This window comes from Helianthus annuus, chromosome 14, assembly GCF_002127325.2.
Source record: "Helianthus annuus cultivar XRQ/B chromosome 14, HanXRQr2.0-SUNRISE, whole genome shotgun sequence".
Classification (NCBI taxonomy): domain Eukaryota; kingdom Viridiplantae; phylum Streptophyta; class Magnoliopsida; order Asterales; family Asteraceae; genus Helianthus; species Helianthus annuus.
In genome coordinates, this window is record NC_035446.2 from 88,650,656 (window position 1) to 88,667,924 (window position 17,269).

Below are 17,269 nucleotides of genomic sequence, written 5' to 3' on the forward strand. Positions count from 1 at the left end.
GGGCTTGCGGACGAGGATCCCCATCTACATATTATTAATTTCTTAGAAATATGTGATACCTTTCGGATCAATGGAGCATCAAATGACGCCATCCGCCTCCGAATGTTTCCTTTTTCACTAAAAGACCGAGCAAAAGCTTGGCTTAACGCCCTCCCAGCTGGATCGGTAAACACCTGGGATGAACTAGCCCAAAAATTTCTATATAAGTATTTCCCTCCCGCTAAAACGGCTAAAGTAATGACTGAAACTAATACATATTCACAAGAGGACGGGGAATCCTTATATGAAACTTGGGAAAGGTTCAAGGAGCTATTGCGAAAGTGTCCACATCACGGCCTTGCGATATGGCAACAAGTATCCACTTTCTATAATGGGTTGTTGCCACACACAAGGCAAACACTTGACTCTAGCTCCGGGGGACTTTTAGGTAATCGCCGCCCGCATGAAATATATAATCAAATTGAGGAAATTGCTCAAACCAATTTTCAGTGGCACACTCCCCGAGGCAATAAATCCATTGCCCCGGGCGCCCATAAGGTTGATGAAAGCACTTCTTTACAAGCCCAAATCGAGGCCCTTTCTTCAAAAATAAAAAAATTGGAAATGACAAAAACGGTCTCGGTTATGGCTTGTGAAGGGTGTGGTGGGCCACATGAAAATTGGAGTTGTATGAAAGAAACAGACGATCAACAAGAATCGGTAAACTACATTGATAATAGACCTAGGCCGTCGGGTCCTCCAACGGGCACCTACAACCAAGGATGGCGAAATCACCCTAACCCTTGGTTGGAGAGAACCCAGCAATGGTAGTAACCAACAGAGCGTAAACCAACGAACAAACTTTCAACAACCAAGAAATGGGTCACAAAATTTCCCTCAACAACAAGGTGGACGAGAAAGGCTTGAAGATACTATATCTCGCCTCATCTCCGACACTGAAAAGAAAAACTCGGATAGGTTTCTACAATTAGAATCAAATTTTAGAAATCAACAAGCTAGTATTCAAAACATCGAAAAACAAATAAGTCAACTAGCACAAAATTTCTCCGAGAGACCACAAGGCGTGTTACCAAGCAATACCGAAACAAACCCAAAGGCGCAAGTTCATCTCATAACACTACGGAACCGCACCGTGGGTCCTACAGAAGGCCCGCCGCCTACCGAGGAGACCGTAACACCGCCCTTACAAGAGAAGGGTTCCCCTCCCTCATCAGAGCCTGCCAAGGCTCCTCGAGTTCCGTACCCCGGTAGGTTAATCCGTCAAAAAACCAATGAGCAATTCGCAAAATTCGAAAGTCTACTAAAACAATTGCATGTCAACATTCCTTTCATTGACGTCCTAACCCAAATGCCTAAATACTCTAAGTTCATGAGGGACTTCCTTACTCATAAAAGGAAAATTGAAACATTGCAATTAGTTAACTTAGGCGAAGAATGCTCTGCCCTCGTACTCAACAAACTCCCCCAAAAGAAAATCGATCCCGGAAGCTTCACAATTCCTTGCGCGATCGGGGACTCCCCCATTCGTAATGCACTAGCCGACCTTGGAGCTAGCATAAACCTCACGCCCTCATCAATGTTCAAAAGACTCGGCCTAGGAAAAACGAGTCCTACAAAAATGAGCATACAACTTGCTGATCGATCCGTCAAATTCCCGCAAGGTGTCATTGAAAATCTCCTAGTCAAGGTCGACAATTTCGTCTACCCAGCCGACTTTGTCATACTTGATATGGAAGAAGACACCGAAGTCCCCCTCATACTAGGGAGACCATTTCTCGCCATCGCACAAGCAGTGGTAGACATGAATGACGGAACGCTCACTTTGAAATATGGGGATGATGAAGTAAAGTTCGGGGTTGGGAAGAGAATAGAGGACGATGACCCGGTCAATTACATGAAGGTTATTGATTCGAGTTTGGATGATGCTCTCCGACGGTGCAACATCGGATGCAAAACATCCCGCTCAGAAAACATATAACCTTGCCTTGGGTCTAGCCAAGGACCCTTATAAACGTGGCGCACCACGGAGACAATCCGCGGAACTATCCTTAGGTTAAGTTTAATCTTTTAGTTTTAATTTGCAGGAATAAAACACACTCATGGTGGTCAAGGATGACAAGGGAAACGAGAAACATAACCCCATGCATGAAAACAGGGCATCCGATAACAATTTCTCCATTACAGTAAGTTCAGCACGGGCCGTGCCCAGCCAACACGGCCCCGTGCTGAACATCCTACAGACCAATGCCCAGTTCAGGTAACTGGACACGGGTCGTGTTCACCAAACACGCCCTCGTGTCCAGGCTTCTGTTTCTTTTCTTTAATTATTTTTACTGGCACCTGAACACGGGGTCGTGCCCGGTCACCACGGGGCCGTGTCCAGACTGCCAGTAACATAAAAATTTTGCTTTTAGCACCATTTTGCACATTCAATCAACCTAAAAATTTATTTTTGGGACACATTGAGGACAATGTGTAATTTAAGTGTGTGTGGGGGGGGGATGCTAAAACCTTGAATTTTGCAAGTTCTAATAACAAGCCTTACACAAAACTCTATTGGAACCGCTAATCACCCCAAAATTTTTTCAAAAATTTTCATTTTTTTTACTTGTCTAAGTTTAAGTTGGGAATTCTAAGACTAACAAGGTTATATTTTTATAAGTTTACAACCGATAGCGTCGTGATAAAAAGAACCAACATAAGAAAATTATGAAACGGCATGACAAGCTTAGTTAAAATTCGATTATATATACTTGATCACATAAAAACTCATTCCCACAAAAGTGAGTTTTGAGCCTTTATTGAGCATACAAATATACATCTCTACGCTAAATGCTCATTTTTCGTTTCTTGTGTGAATAGCCGCTTGCTTCTTACGACTCTAGAACTTGCCACGACAATTCATTCCCGGTCCTTACTAACTTAAACCCAAGTAAGTAAATGATGGAGGCATTAGGACTAACCCTTTTTCTTTCAACACCATTATTTTTATTTTTCCTTTCACCTACCCAAAAATTCCCCCTAGTTAGCCCCTTTGAGCCTAAACCTTTTCATTTCTTAACTCAAAACCCTTTTTACCCACCAAAAAACCCTTTTTATTTTTACCTTTTATTTTAGTAACAAGCTCGGTCTTCGTGTGACAAAAAAAATTATATTTATTATACAATGAAGTTAGAAATAAGCAAACAAAGCTCCTCAAACAAGAGCTTGTTTGAATAAATACTTCATTGAAAATAAAAAGTCACAAAAACAAAATGTTTTACGAAAACCGACGCTTTTACGCTTTTCGCCCTTTTCTACTAACCACTAACCCAACCACCCACCTTTAGCCCAAGCCTAACCCTTCACCCAAAAAGTCCTCTTGATATTTACAAAGGTATAAAGTTAAAAAGGAGGAGGATTGATTGCTTGGCAAACTTATGGTAGGAATAAGTTCCATGCCGCTCTCGAGTGATTCACTAAAAATACACCTTCGGCCGAGTGAGTGATTTCTCCCGTGAGGTATGTGAACTTGTATATAAATGGAATTTTAGAAAGGTATGTTATGCCTTAATGAATGATTTACCTTATGAAAAGTTTTTAATAAATCATGACGAATAGGATTGTAAATAAGTAAAAATAAAACCTAAACAATCTTGGAAAATCTCGACACTCTATGACAAGCCCAAAACCTTCTCTTCTACCCATTCCATTTGGGAGTGTAAGCCACATATTAAAGAGTTTTGCTTGAGGACAAGCAAAAATTCAAGTGTGGGGATATTTGATGTGTGTAAAATGCAACATATAAATTACATCAAATGAGGCATAAAACTAACCCTTTTTAAGTACTAATGTTGGAAAAAGTGTGTTTTTGTCTTCCTTTTATATTTTCAGGATGAAATGAGCTCAAATTAACAAAAGAAGCAAAAAGACAGCTAAATCTAACACAAATACAAGAAAAGGGACAAGAGTGGATTGCCCGACCCCTCGACAGCATCCTCCCAAGCAAAACAAGGAAGACAGAAGGCTGAACACGCCCCGTGCTTAGCGAGCACGGGGCCGTGCCCAAGAAGCAGCAGAAAAGACAAACCTGTAGAAGCTTCTATTGCTCACCACGGGGTCGTGCCCAGTGAACACGGGGGCGTGCCCAAAGTACTGCAGGCGCATTAATTGTAATTGCGAATTACAATTAATGAAGAGAGATAGTGTCAGACAGGCATGGGGCCGTGCCCAGGCCTCTGTTCAGCCTATAAATAGGAGTGCTTGGATTCATTGCAACTCATCCCTTGGCACACCACCTCTCTCACACTTCATCCACCACCCACCACCATCACAACACCATCATCCACCACCATCATCCATTGTCCATCATAGAGTGTGTGAGTCATCTCGGGATCCAAGATTGATCGTAAGAGTTCTTGACAATCAAGGCCATGTTTGCCTAAGTCTCTTACATCACTTGGTGAAGACAAGTGTTTAGTATAATACTTTTTATTTTTAATCTTTTGCACTTCTTAATTGGTTTTGTATTAATGACTTTAATAACTAGTTTCTTATGTTGAAGGTGATTCTTCCTTATCGTTTGTCCGTGGTGTCTTGGCATTATTTTACTGTCTATATAAAATAAAAGATTTTCACCATTCATATCTCCACGGTCTATATGGAGGTATGTTGGCTACCTGGTCGGTGGTTAAGGGAACAGTTTGGTAAGGGTCTTGCCCTTGTTCAGCGTTTAGAGGTCCTGCAAGGGACCTGGGTCAAATTTAGTAGGACCTCCTTCAATACCCAAAGGTATTGGATGGCAGGGGTCCAAACTCTTTGATCCCCTCATAAGTTAACTACTATTAATACTATAACCCGGCTATTTAGGACTGTATCCCTGCTGACTCAGACTACTTAGTCGAGGGTAACGTCACCTCCAAAAGAGGGGCCTACCATAATTTGCATTAATAACTTAATCAATTATCTTTCAATAATCCAACCCTTTAGGATTGTATCCTTGCTGACTCAAACTACTGGGTTGAGGGTAACGTCGCCTTCAAAAGAGGGGCCTACTACAATAACTAAGATAATCTCTTAAACAAGTGCAAAAGTGTGAAAATAATCAAAGGTTATACTAACAAACGAGTCGGATCCAAGTGATTCATCTTGTCTATCTGTTTTTATTTTTATTTTATTTTTTCAGCATTTAGTTAGTTTTATTTTCTTAGTTTAAAAATCTTTTTCTAACATTTTGGTTTGATTAGACGTTGAGGATAAACCGGTACTAAAAGCTCTTGTGTCCTTGGACGACCTCGGTATCTTATCAACACTATACTACGTCCACGATGGGTGAACTTGCCCATATGTGTGTTTAGTGTTAGTAAATATCGTGTTTTATAAATTTAAAACTTGGTCAAAGAGTGTAAAAAGGGCTTAAAATATATATCTAAAATATATTACACTACACACGCATCAATATAGTTAAATGAAATTTTAAAATATATGTTATGGTTAAAAATATTTATTTTTCTTAAAAAGTTCTAAATAAAATCATGACCCCTGGTGCGTCGCCGACGCCCTGTTCTGCTTCCGACGCGTTAAACCAGTGTTTACGTGAAATTCCTCCGACGCATGTTTATGGGGTGCGTCGCCGAAGCATGCGAGGGCGCCGCCGACGCCCCTTACTGGTCCAGAAACGCTGAAATTGTAAATTTGACCCACCATGAGTTCCGTGCCTTCCGAAACTTATTCCGTAACCTTTAAAGAGTCCTGGAATATACTCCAAACTCACTGAAGAGTGTTTATGAGGTGCGATGAGCGTGTACGTAAGTATATGAGAGAATGAAATAAGTCTAGAGGCATATATAAGTATGGGTTTGGATTTACTTACATGTTAGCAATGGAATCCATAGGTAAGCATGATTAGAAAGAAGTGCGCACGTAGGTTGATACGTATGAGATCTATTTATACGGGTGTTTGTGACTAAGATATGTTAGCATAATCATATGAGAGTGTAAGTGATATGTAAGAACTTGTATGTATAAATGTATATGTGTATGTATGTAAGTATGTATGTGTGTATTAATATATATACATGGCTTCAATACGTTCGAATATTTACTTTACTAATGATGTGCCTTGAGAATGAAATGTAATGCAGGTACATTATTGTTGTCTCACCAAGATGATATGCTTGAAATTAGAAAGATAACAGAATGGAAAGTATACGAGGATAGAACGTGATGAAACTCTATAATTATGAATCTTAATTATATTTAATGTGTACTAACCCCGTTACGAATGTATGTGGTGAGTGCGGGTTGTACAGAATTGTGGATCAATATCATGAAGGGCAAGTGATTGAAGATCGAGTTAAAGAGACATGGATTGTACGGAATGGGTGGTCATGTAATCTGTATTAGTATGTTATAATCGGTACATTAATGAAGGATAAACGTTGTAATTCTTTTAAAGAAGTTGTTTTTAAGTGAATTTCAAGTATAAAGGAACATTTTAACAAAGAAATTTTATGGTACGTATTTCCGATGCGTCTTTTCGGTTAAAACGCGTTAGGGTGTTACAAGTTGGTACCAGAGCCTAGGTTTGAGCGAAATCAAGTATAAATAAGTGAGTACCTGAACTCAAACTCGTGTGCTCTTGTGATTAATGACCCGTATAATCTGACACTCGATCAAGACCGAAAGGTAAAATTTAATATAAAGAAGTATGTGTGGTGTTACTAACAATGATAAATGTCGTAAGGTGAGCTTGTTAGACAATGAGGATGTTCCGCAGTCGAGGGCTAGTATGAAGGTTAAGGCGTGTGATAAGACAACCAATCGGACCCCCAGGTACACAAATTTCAATTTTGGTAAGTAACGGTATTTAGCATGCCTTTAAATACGAGGGTGTAATCCTAGAGGGATTCAAATGAGTGTGGCACAAACTTAAGACCGGATCCCTGGATATAAAGTGATGATTCTAATGAAGACACGAGACTAGTATGTGGATTGCACGCGTTGCCAGTGTGCAAGAAGCATAGGATGCTCGCGAGCCCATGAGTATCATCACATGTATGTTCGGATGAATTGGGAAATAGGGGTTGTGTGGGATGGGAGGGGTCCAACGATTCTTTAAGAATCGGTTCAAACTTGAGAAAGAAAGATAAGAATGAAGATGTTTGGAATTTGTAAGTATGTACGGATCAAACAAGTAAGAATGAATGGTAATAATGAAGATGTTTGAATCCGTAAGTAAGTACGAATCAAACAAGTAAGAATGAAAGGTGGGAATGTAAACCCGTAGGTGAATATGGGTTAAACATGTATGAACACGTTTGGGTACGATTGTAGCCAATTGTTAAGAAAACGCGAATAAGAATGTACGTACGGGTTGACTTTCTGAAAAGTCAAAAGAAGATGATGATATTGTTAGTTAGAAGGTAAGTAATGTTAATATAACGTGAAAGGTTTGATATGCTAACTAAAGAAGACCGTCGAAAGTTGTTGTCGTGATAAATAAACATATATGCATTGTGTGAAATAATTATCGAATAAAGCTATGAAATGTACACATTGGAAAAGTAATTCATGAGAAAGTTAGAATAAATGACGGTTAAGACCTCAATGAATGGCTCAAGTATAGATGAAAATGGAAGGTTTTTGCAAGAAAATGTTAAAATGATGAAATGACTTTTTGTAAGTATGTTTGAACTGAAAATAAGTACAACACGTACTCCATATGTATAAACAATAAGTAATAAATAGCGGTTGACTTTGAAAAGTCAAACTGTAGAAGTTGACAATAATTAATGAGCGGTAAGAATAGTTCGTGAGAAACAAAAATGATCAATGTAGGATAGCTTATAAGTAAGAAATTGTGAAAGAATATAGGTGAGTTAACACCGAATACAGTAAATGAATGAGTGGAAATGATATGCTAAGGAACGGTCATGAATTGACCCGTTATGAATGTGTCAAATCAACTAATGTTTTTTAAAAGAATTTAGAAAGGATTAGTACGTAAACAAGATGATTTGATAAACTCCATACTTGAAGGAATTTGAACGAAATATTCTAATCCTTAATTTTATAGATAAGGGTGGTAAAACTCCCAGTGTGATAAAGCCAGTAGAGTCAGGAAGGATGTGCACGGGCGGAAGCTCATCGCACGGATGAATGAGGTCAATCGGTTATGGTATAGACTCGTGAAGGAGCAGTCCGATCCGGGTCGCGGATCATTGGTTTATGCAATGAAATCAAGGTTAGTAAAATGTTTAGTTCTTGATTGATAAGTAAGAATTTGTAGATTGATTAGTACTTGTGAACGAAATGAATGGTAGGATAAATATGGTATGGTATGAAATGTTCGAGTTTTAATGGTCAAAAAAAGAAGATATTTATAGCATTAAGAGGGAATCCTAAAAGCCTTGAGTGAAAACTTTGACAAATTGGTTAAACGCCCATATGATGCACTTGCACGACATACTTGTTTAGTAGAATAAGTAGTGCATGAAAAGAGTTAATAATTACTTTGACTTTCGGTTTAGACCTTTATGGTCTAGCCATTGTTCGAGTCGAACATGGATACATGATCATAATTAGGTAGGTGTTAATCTCTCAAAAGGGCACCTCCTGAAAATCACGCTTACTAGGTCAATTGACGGGTCAAAGTTATAATGTTTAAAAAGTCAAACGATTAGATTTCATAAATGTTATAATCTGATTATATATATGTTCTAAAATATGTGTTGACACTTAAACAAGTTGGTAATAATTATTAGAAAATGTAGGAACATGTTCGCCTCGTCAATTCCAGTTTTAAGGTCGGTTCGCAACCGAAAGTCGCGAAGTTTGACTTATGCTTTGACTTTCGATTTTGACCCGATTTAGCCAAGTTTGCTATTGACTTAAGGTTGCATTAAGATTATAATTTAATGTAGCATAACCTCTGAGGTTATATTACATGATCATAATCATATTCTGAGTTTTTGTTCAAGTTTCGTTATTATGCCATACTTCGACCAAAATGCCTGTTTTTTGCAAACTATAAGGTTTTCATCAATAACGAACTTGTAAATGACTTACCTACTGATGTGTTAATATAATTAACATATTTTGATGTTATGAGGTTGATCATAAACTAAGTTTTCGTACGAGATCGCAAATTATGTTTTAAATTGACCAAAGTACCCTTTTGGCACATAATATGATTTTAAACCTAATTTATCGTATCAAACCTATTACCTACAGATATAATATCATAATCAACATATTTTGGAATATCAAATCTGATCATAACCTAAGTTTTGATTAAAGGTCGTAAATTATGTTATTAAATGACCAAAACACCCTTTTGGCGCATAGTATGGTTTTAAACCATAACTACCAATCCAAACTTGATACCTACTGATTTTAAAACTTATTTAAAATGTTTCCACAGTAGGTACATGATCTTAACTCGGATTTTCAATTAAGTTCTCGAACTATGTGTGAAATGACCAAAATGCCCCTACGGTGCATGGTTTAGTCTTAAATCATAAATCACACATATGTTTGATTACTTACTAATATTATATCATAAATATAACATTTTTACAGAATGATCATATCCATAACATCGGTTTATACGCAAGTTCCTTTAATACGTCGCTTAATGACTAAAATACCCTTATAAGGCATAGTTTGATTTTAAAACCTTCATGGGCATATAAGTTGATATCCTACTGATGTTACAACTTATTTAAAGTATATTGGCATATAGAAATTGTTCATGACTCACGGGTTAAACCTTATCATTTTTACTTCAAATTCCAGAATGTTATTTGTTTACCCATATTATACAAGTATTAGTACTTGTTGGGTTTAAACTATATTCTATTCTAGTCATCGCTTAATCAAGTGTATCGTACCGTCTTCGATATTTTAAGTTAACCGGTCCAATTCTACGACTTGAATGGGACCCGTTAGCATTCTAATTGGTTATTTATACCATCATTCTAGACTAGGGCCTTCCAGTAAATTGCTACCTACCTTATATTTTTTATTAACAACTAAGCTATTTATAAACCTTGCATATTAAGACGAGTATTAGCTCAGGTAAATACTCTTAACCTATTTTCCCTATATGGGCTTGGGATACGGTAAATTATTACCGCTTAGTCAGGTATAGGATCATATGTTGGATTGTGGCTACAAAATCTTCATAACCCGTTTTAATCTGTTTTGTCTGATAACTTAAACATTGGGGTTTAACACGACTGTGTCTTGGATATCCACGACTCATTTAAGTTACTAATGGCCACGACCAAGCACGGGATGTAGGCATACACCCGACAGATGTTTAATGCTATTATAAAATGTTTTCCTTACCCACTACATGGGTATACCCCTTTGTGGGTTTCATTGGCGTGTCAGTTAATCATGCCTCGGGGTTTAGTACTTGGCCCCATATGTATTGACAGGCCTGTAAAATTGTGTACAAGATCATTTTGAATTGTCCCAAGTTATTTATAAAATCATGTGCCTTGTGCACTAAAATGATTTTGAAAATGTTTTCAAAATGAGTCGGCTGATTGTATTTACTAGTGTAAACTGACGCATTTTCAAAAGACTAAGTTACAGGTACAAGCACGTAAATAGGCTGGAAGTTGCTCGGTAATGCTAGAAGAGAAATTTGCAACTCCTTTACATAAAGCCTAGTAGTCTGATAATCTTCCTCTTTGTACATTTTACGTTTCCCTTGTCGATCTTTATTATTAGTACAAGCTGTCTGTATATTATTTTGAACATTTGGACATTTGGTTTGTAATAATATTTTAATCTCCATGACTTCCGCTGTGCTATCTGTGTTTATGTCTATAATAATACCAATCTTACGTTACGATACTCCCCACCCGTGCCTACCGGGATTTGGTTGGAAATTCGGGGTGTGACATAAAGTCACATGTTTTTTTGACATTTTCCACTGTAAAAGAGGCTATCAAGTGAAATACAGATAGGAATATACCTCATATGTCACAGGATTTTCACACTTTCTGGATTGTATTGTGGTGTATATGGGAACTGGGGGTGCACATATACTCACAATGTTCGGATATGGAAACTGAGATGGATGTGGCAAGATAATATATAAGATCTAGATATGCAATTTAATACAAAAGTATTTTTATTTATATGGAAATGTACTTTAATACACATAGTGAAGTAAGTAAATACTATATTTATAGGATGTGGAAATTTAAATTAACCCTAAAATGACTTTTTATGATCTAATGTGACTTTGTATAACCTAAACCAATTAACTAAGACTATGAATGTGTTAATCGTCATACACTTACGATGAACACTAAGTTAACATTTTATGATCTAATCTAACTAAGTGTAACAAATAAACAACTCAATAGCAAATGATAAGACTCATCAACGTACTAATCATCATACACATGTCATAAATACCGTAATGACTTGTTATGACCAAAAGTGACTTTGTGTAATGTACAATGTGCATTATCTTACGAGCGTACGAGATGTGAATTCTGCACATTATAACTCCCATAATGAAAAACCCGTATGTTGTAACTGCATCTCGTACGCATCGTACGTTCAGACAAATTGTAGTTAACTATTGTTCATATAAATTTTTTTTGAATTTATTGTAGTTTGAGACTCGAATTTGTTGTATTAGGACTTCTAGGGATTATATGGTTGTAGTTTGCTTGAATTTGAATTTGTTGTAGTTTGTTGGTAATCATCTTTAATGTGACCAATTTTTACCTAGTATGACCATGTTCGACCTGGTGTGCCGTAATTGATCATGTCACTTATTTTGTGAAAATTGTCTGTTTTCTTGAAAATTGATTGTAATTAAACATGAAAAAGGCAACTAAGATAATTATCGGTCTCTTATCATCGATTGAAACCAGTCCGTATGTGTTGGTAATCATCTAGCAGCTTTTTGATTGAAATTTTCTGTCGACTATTGTAACATTTTGTATTTTCATACTTTCTATTCTTAGAAAACTTGTATTTGTATTTCATTTCAATCCTTGTAATCTCAAGACTTTGATCATAATGGAAATTGCATCTTATTCACAATTGTTTACTTTGTTTATTCATGCTTACACAATACACAAACAATCTCGAGGTACGCACATTCTTACACAAAATCGAGACACATTTTATGTTTATACAACGTTCAAATTATAATCATACTTGTATCATACTTACAACATGTCACACCCCTAATTTCCACGTGTCACCGGTGGGCCCGGTGGGGAGTATAGTGACGTAGTTGGCATCATCATAGACAAACAACACAATATAAATAAATGCACAGCGGAAGCAAAGATAGATTCATTTCAACTTTAATAAAGTGTAATATCAAATATCACTAATAGTTGAAACGGATCCACAGGCGGATCAAAATAAAATAGGATAATGTTCAACAGATTTATTGTCATCCAAGCTTGCGAGACTTATTGTGGACGCTCTAGAAGACAGCCAGCCTATTACGAGTAGTACCTGCACTAAACCTTTTGGGAAAATACGTCAGTTTACACTGGTAAATACAATTTAACTGACACATTTTGAAAAGGTTGAAAATTGATTTGAATGCTCAAGGCACAACACATTTTTATAACTTGGGATAATTATTTATCATAATCTTGTGAACGAATTACATGTTACTTGTGCGTTCAGTAGCCCGGATCTTGTCCGGGTTAAAGATCAATAGACACACCACAATAATGAGTTATACACTGACAGGTGTACGCCTACACCTCGTGCTCTGGTCGTGGCCATCTCGTAAGATGATGCCAAGGATATCCGGGACATGGTCATTAATCCCCCAAAGGCTTAAAGTAATCAAGACTGTTTAAACGAGCCGATCAAATTATTCAATTAACCACCCAAGGATGTAAGATTTGATGCTCGATCAAGCGGTATTCTATATACCGTAACCCAAGCCCGTATAGGGAAAATAAGTTAAAAGTATTTACCTTGGTAAGTATAAATCACAACTAGCAAGTGTAGGTAGCTTTTACTGGTTCTTCTATTCTGGAACAAAGGTTTATAATAACCTATTAGATTCCTAACGGATCTTTATTTAAGCCTAAGCTTAGACCGGTTAGTTTAAAGGACGTTACGGTTCAAACGCACGATTAAGCGAATACCGGATAGAACGTGATTTAGACCTGACAAGTTTGGATACTTGTATAATATGGGCATGCTAAATACATTCTGGATTTTGAGACAAAAATGATAATGTTTGACCCGTTTCGGTCAATTTATGCAAACTAGTTACATAAACCGAACCGAACGCTAAAAGAGCGTTACGGGTAACCATAAGAGTCATATGCAAGTTCCCTGAGATAATATGCTCTAAATATGTCATAATATCAGTAAGTTATGTTCTATTATGCCCCGAATGAATTTAAACTCAACTTATGCCTTATAAGGGCATTTTGGTCATTTAAAAGATTATAAAAGAGTTAAATTTGTAATCTGAGTTGTAGGTCTGATTTATACAGCAAAAATACTTAATTTAACATATTATAACAGTAGGGTATGACCCATATATGAAACTTATCATTTAAAATCAAACTATGCACCTTAGGGGTATTTTGGTAATTTCACAAGGGCTAAAAGTGTCAAAACTGGAAACCTGAGTTCAAAAACTTATACTTACTGTTATTTTATAAGAATATACTAAGAATATCAGTAGGTATCAACCTTATATGTTTAATATGGTTATAGTGCATACTAGGCGTTAAAAACGCTTAAATAGGCGATTTAGAGCCGTTTCCGGATTTTCAAAAGAAAGCTGATATGTTTATATTTCCAGAATGCTCAAAATAATTTATTTAACAAATGAAATCAGTGGAAAAAGGTTTGGGGTCAAAAAGATTTATAAAACTCATTTTATGGCTAAAAAGGGTAAATTCGGTATTAACCGAATTAAACTTAGAGACCTATGTTATGCTCAGCCAAAAATTAAATAAAAATCATCAAAAATCCTAAAATATTATATAACATCAGTGGGTAAAAAGTTTGATATTAAAAAGTGGGTTTAAATAGGCTATACGTTAATTACGCCGTTTACTTAACATAAAGCTTTCAAATTACGATATTGAGCATAACTCTTAATATAGACCTCAAACTGATATCAAATTTTAAGTGCATGCTTATAAATCAGTAACAAACGTTTCTACTCTTTCACTTTTTCAAAAATCGCGTTTTATAGCAAAAAGGGCAAAATAGTCATATTTAAGCATAAACCGGTAACATGCATATGAATCGGATAAGTGTTGAACCAAGTTTGTAAAATCTTAGAGAGTTGTACATATATAAAAATGGTCCAAAATAAGCTCTAAGTCAGATCTCAAACATGCATGCACAGATCAGAATTGAGAGTCAAAGAAAAGTCAATTTATGAGACTTTCGGTTCCGATCCGGGTTTGAACTGAAAATTGTCGAGTTGATCATGATGAAACATGTTCTTACATTCATTACAAAGTTATTTTGATGATCAAACAGATTGCATGTGACCTACATTGCTATTTATGCTAAATTTTGCAAAAACACATTCTGTTGACTTTTTAAGAAAAGCTTTGACTCGACAATCATCATGCTTAGAGTGAGAATCTGGAAATACCCTTTTGAGGGTTTGTTACCTACATAAATACCAACTTGTAGGTACTTTCAATTCGAGAAATGACTGAGCCATTATTGTTTAATCGTAAAGTCAAACTAAATTTACGACAGATTGACTTTCGGTTAATAAACTAAGCTAGAACGAATTTGAAAGAGTTATGAACACTTACAATGGTCCTAAATAAGCTTAGAGATCACTAGGAAGATGCCTTGATGTCCAGAAAGCTCCAGAGATGGTCTTGTGAATTTTTGTAATTGCAAGTGTTGAATGTTGCAAGCTTCAAGACCCTTATATGTAGAATTTGATCTCATTAAAGGATGCCACAGAAGTCTAGGGGTGTTGTAAGATGGTTACAAGTGCCCCTAAATGCATGTAATACTATTGGTGAGGCTCTGGAGTGGGCAACAGCTGGTTACAACTCGAATTCAGACCTGAAACTGGCATCTGTGCGTTTTCTGTCGCTGGGCAGGTCATGCGGCCCGCGTAAGGGTCCCCAGGCGGGCCGCCTGGGCCTTCTGATCCACCAAAAACCTTTTTAATGTTTGCGTTTTGGTCCTTGGTCCTTTGTTACGTGGTTTTGGCTATTTATCTTGCACATTAGCCCTTCAAATATGATTTTTAAGGACCTTGGGACATTTACAAACATGGTAAAGTCCTCGGTTAACTTTGCGCTCACCCGAAAAGTCACGAAATTCGACGTTGACGCATTTAACCCTTCGTGCACGGTTTTGATCATAACTTTCTCATACGATAGCGAAACTTCATGAAATTTTTACCACATATTCTAGTGAGTATATTTTATCATTACAAAGTTTCGGGTTTGCCAAAAGATCACTCAGAGGTATACTTTCAACATGTTGACACAATTAGCCCCTGCAGTTTGCAATTCCTCACTTTCTTTCATTTTCCGCTTTGTATGATCCATGATTTATCCGTTTAGGATTATAAACACCATGTAGGGTTATTGTAGAGCCTACTTTTCCATTGTTGACACTTTGGACCCTTATATTTCCATAGTTTCACTGTTTGTCAACTTTAGTCCCTCTAAAGTATGTTTTCACATATCCAAAGCCTGTGCCACGTGTCATTGCATTATTGGACGTAAATTTCCGAGGTGTTACACAACATGATTATTCACACTTTAAACCCCTAGAAATATGGTAAAACAATAACTTAAGGTCCCAAAATACCAAGCTAACCAAGTAAAGGGGCTAAAAATGAAAATATTGATTTTTGGATAGGCTTACGGACCACAAGACCCCCCCCCCCCTCTTACGGTCCATAAGGCAGTGGTCTGGCAGATCCTTTTGACAGCTCGCAAAATTTGCACTTGACTCAACTTTCAACCACCCAAATACCCAACTACCTTCATTAAAACCCCAAACCCTAATACCCACTTATAAATACCCTTCCCCCACGCCTCCTAAACACTTTGCACTCTCTCAAATCTCTCCAAAATCTCCAAGTTGTAGGATCGTGAAACGACCTAACGAGTCGATCAGAAGAGTGCTCAGACAGAATTAGAGGCGGAATTCATTGATTCTGTCTTTGTTTAGCTTGCATTCACTATTAATTGTCTTGTTTATTGATCACAGAAGCAGTTTACAACACAGAGACACTTCGACGGAGCTTCGCCGTCGGAAACAAGAACCATTACAACTGATACCACTTGAACAGTATTTATAGGACATGTGATTCCGCTTGAAACAGCTTCAAGCAGAATAACATTTCGAGCGGAATCACTACTCAACCCAAATCACATGATTTCGCTTGAAGTAATTCTTCTGATTTCGCTTGTAATGACCACATGTCATTTCAAGCGGAATCACCTATAAATTCTATTTCCTCATTTTGCGTGCACTAAACTATCAGTTCTAATCTAAGACTCGAACGAAGATGAAGTCGACAGACAACTGCACCAACACAAGTGTTGGCAGATTGTGTCAAGGTTCAAAACAGTGAGTTTTGAACACTTTTTCTCATATTTTCTTCTTGTTTTCTTCTTTCAATCCACTTGGATAACCTCTAGGAGTATATCCACAAGTTTACCATTGTAAACTAAGTTTGAACATCACCATTTTGAGTCCTAAAGTTGGACTTAAAATTATGTTTTTGTTAAACTTTTCAAAACATTGTTTATCCTACTTCATTTCTTGAACATCTTCAAGTTGCCGCAAGTCCCCTTGTTGGGATAGGATGGATTGATGATTATTACAAAAATGATAGCTGTTTAGCTTACTTTCTAAGCCACCAAACAACTTCCAAGTAACAAAGTGAACAAGACTACACCAAGTCTCCAAACACTATCCATGTTTGGAATGTACTCATCTAGTCAAGTCACCTGGTTGTTTAGGTGAGTTAGATGATTTAGTTTATCTAAGTAGCTTCCAAGAAATCAAAGTGAACCAACCACACCTCGTCTCCAACATTTGCCATGTTGGGTATGCACACGTCTTGGTTGTTCTCATTTGGCTACTTTGGGATTTAGATACTTTTACATACTTATGATTCATGACCATCCTAATCATCCATGTGATGATTTGTGCATTGGTTAACTTCATGAGGTTAGTGGATTACCTTACCTCTAAATACATGACCATACTTGAAAATATATTACTTAGATTTAAGTTATCACTACATACAAATTTGACTGTC

General features: G+C 36.9%; 1 non-coding gene across 1 annotated transcript; it reads right to left on the reverse strand.

Annotated features, from left to right (window-relative positions):
* Nucleotides 1-231: 231 nt before the first annotated feature.
* Nucleotides 232-338, reverse strand: LOC118487053. Its single transcript, XR_004880220.1, has one exon. It is a non-coding gene; the product is annotated as a small nucleolar RNA R71 (small nucleolar RNA).
* Nucleotides 339-17,269: the final 16,931 nt, after the last annotated feature.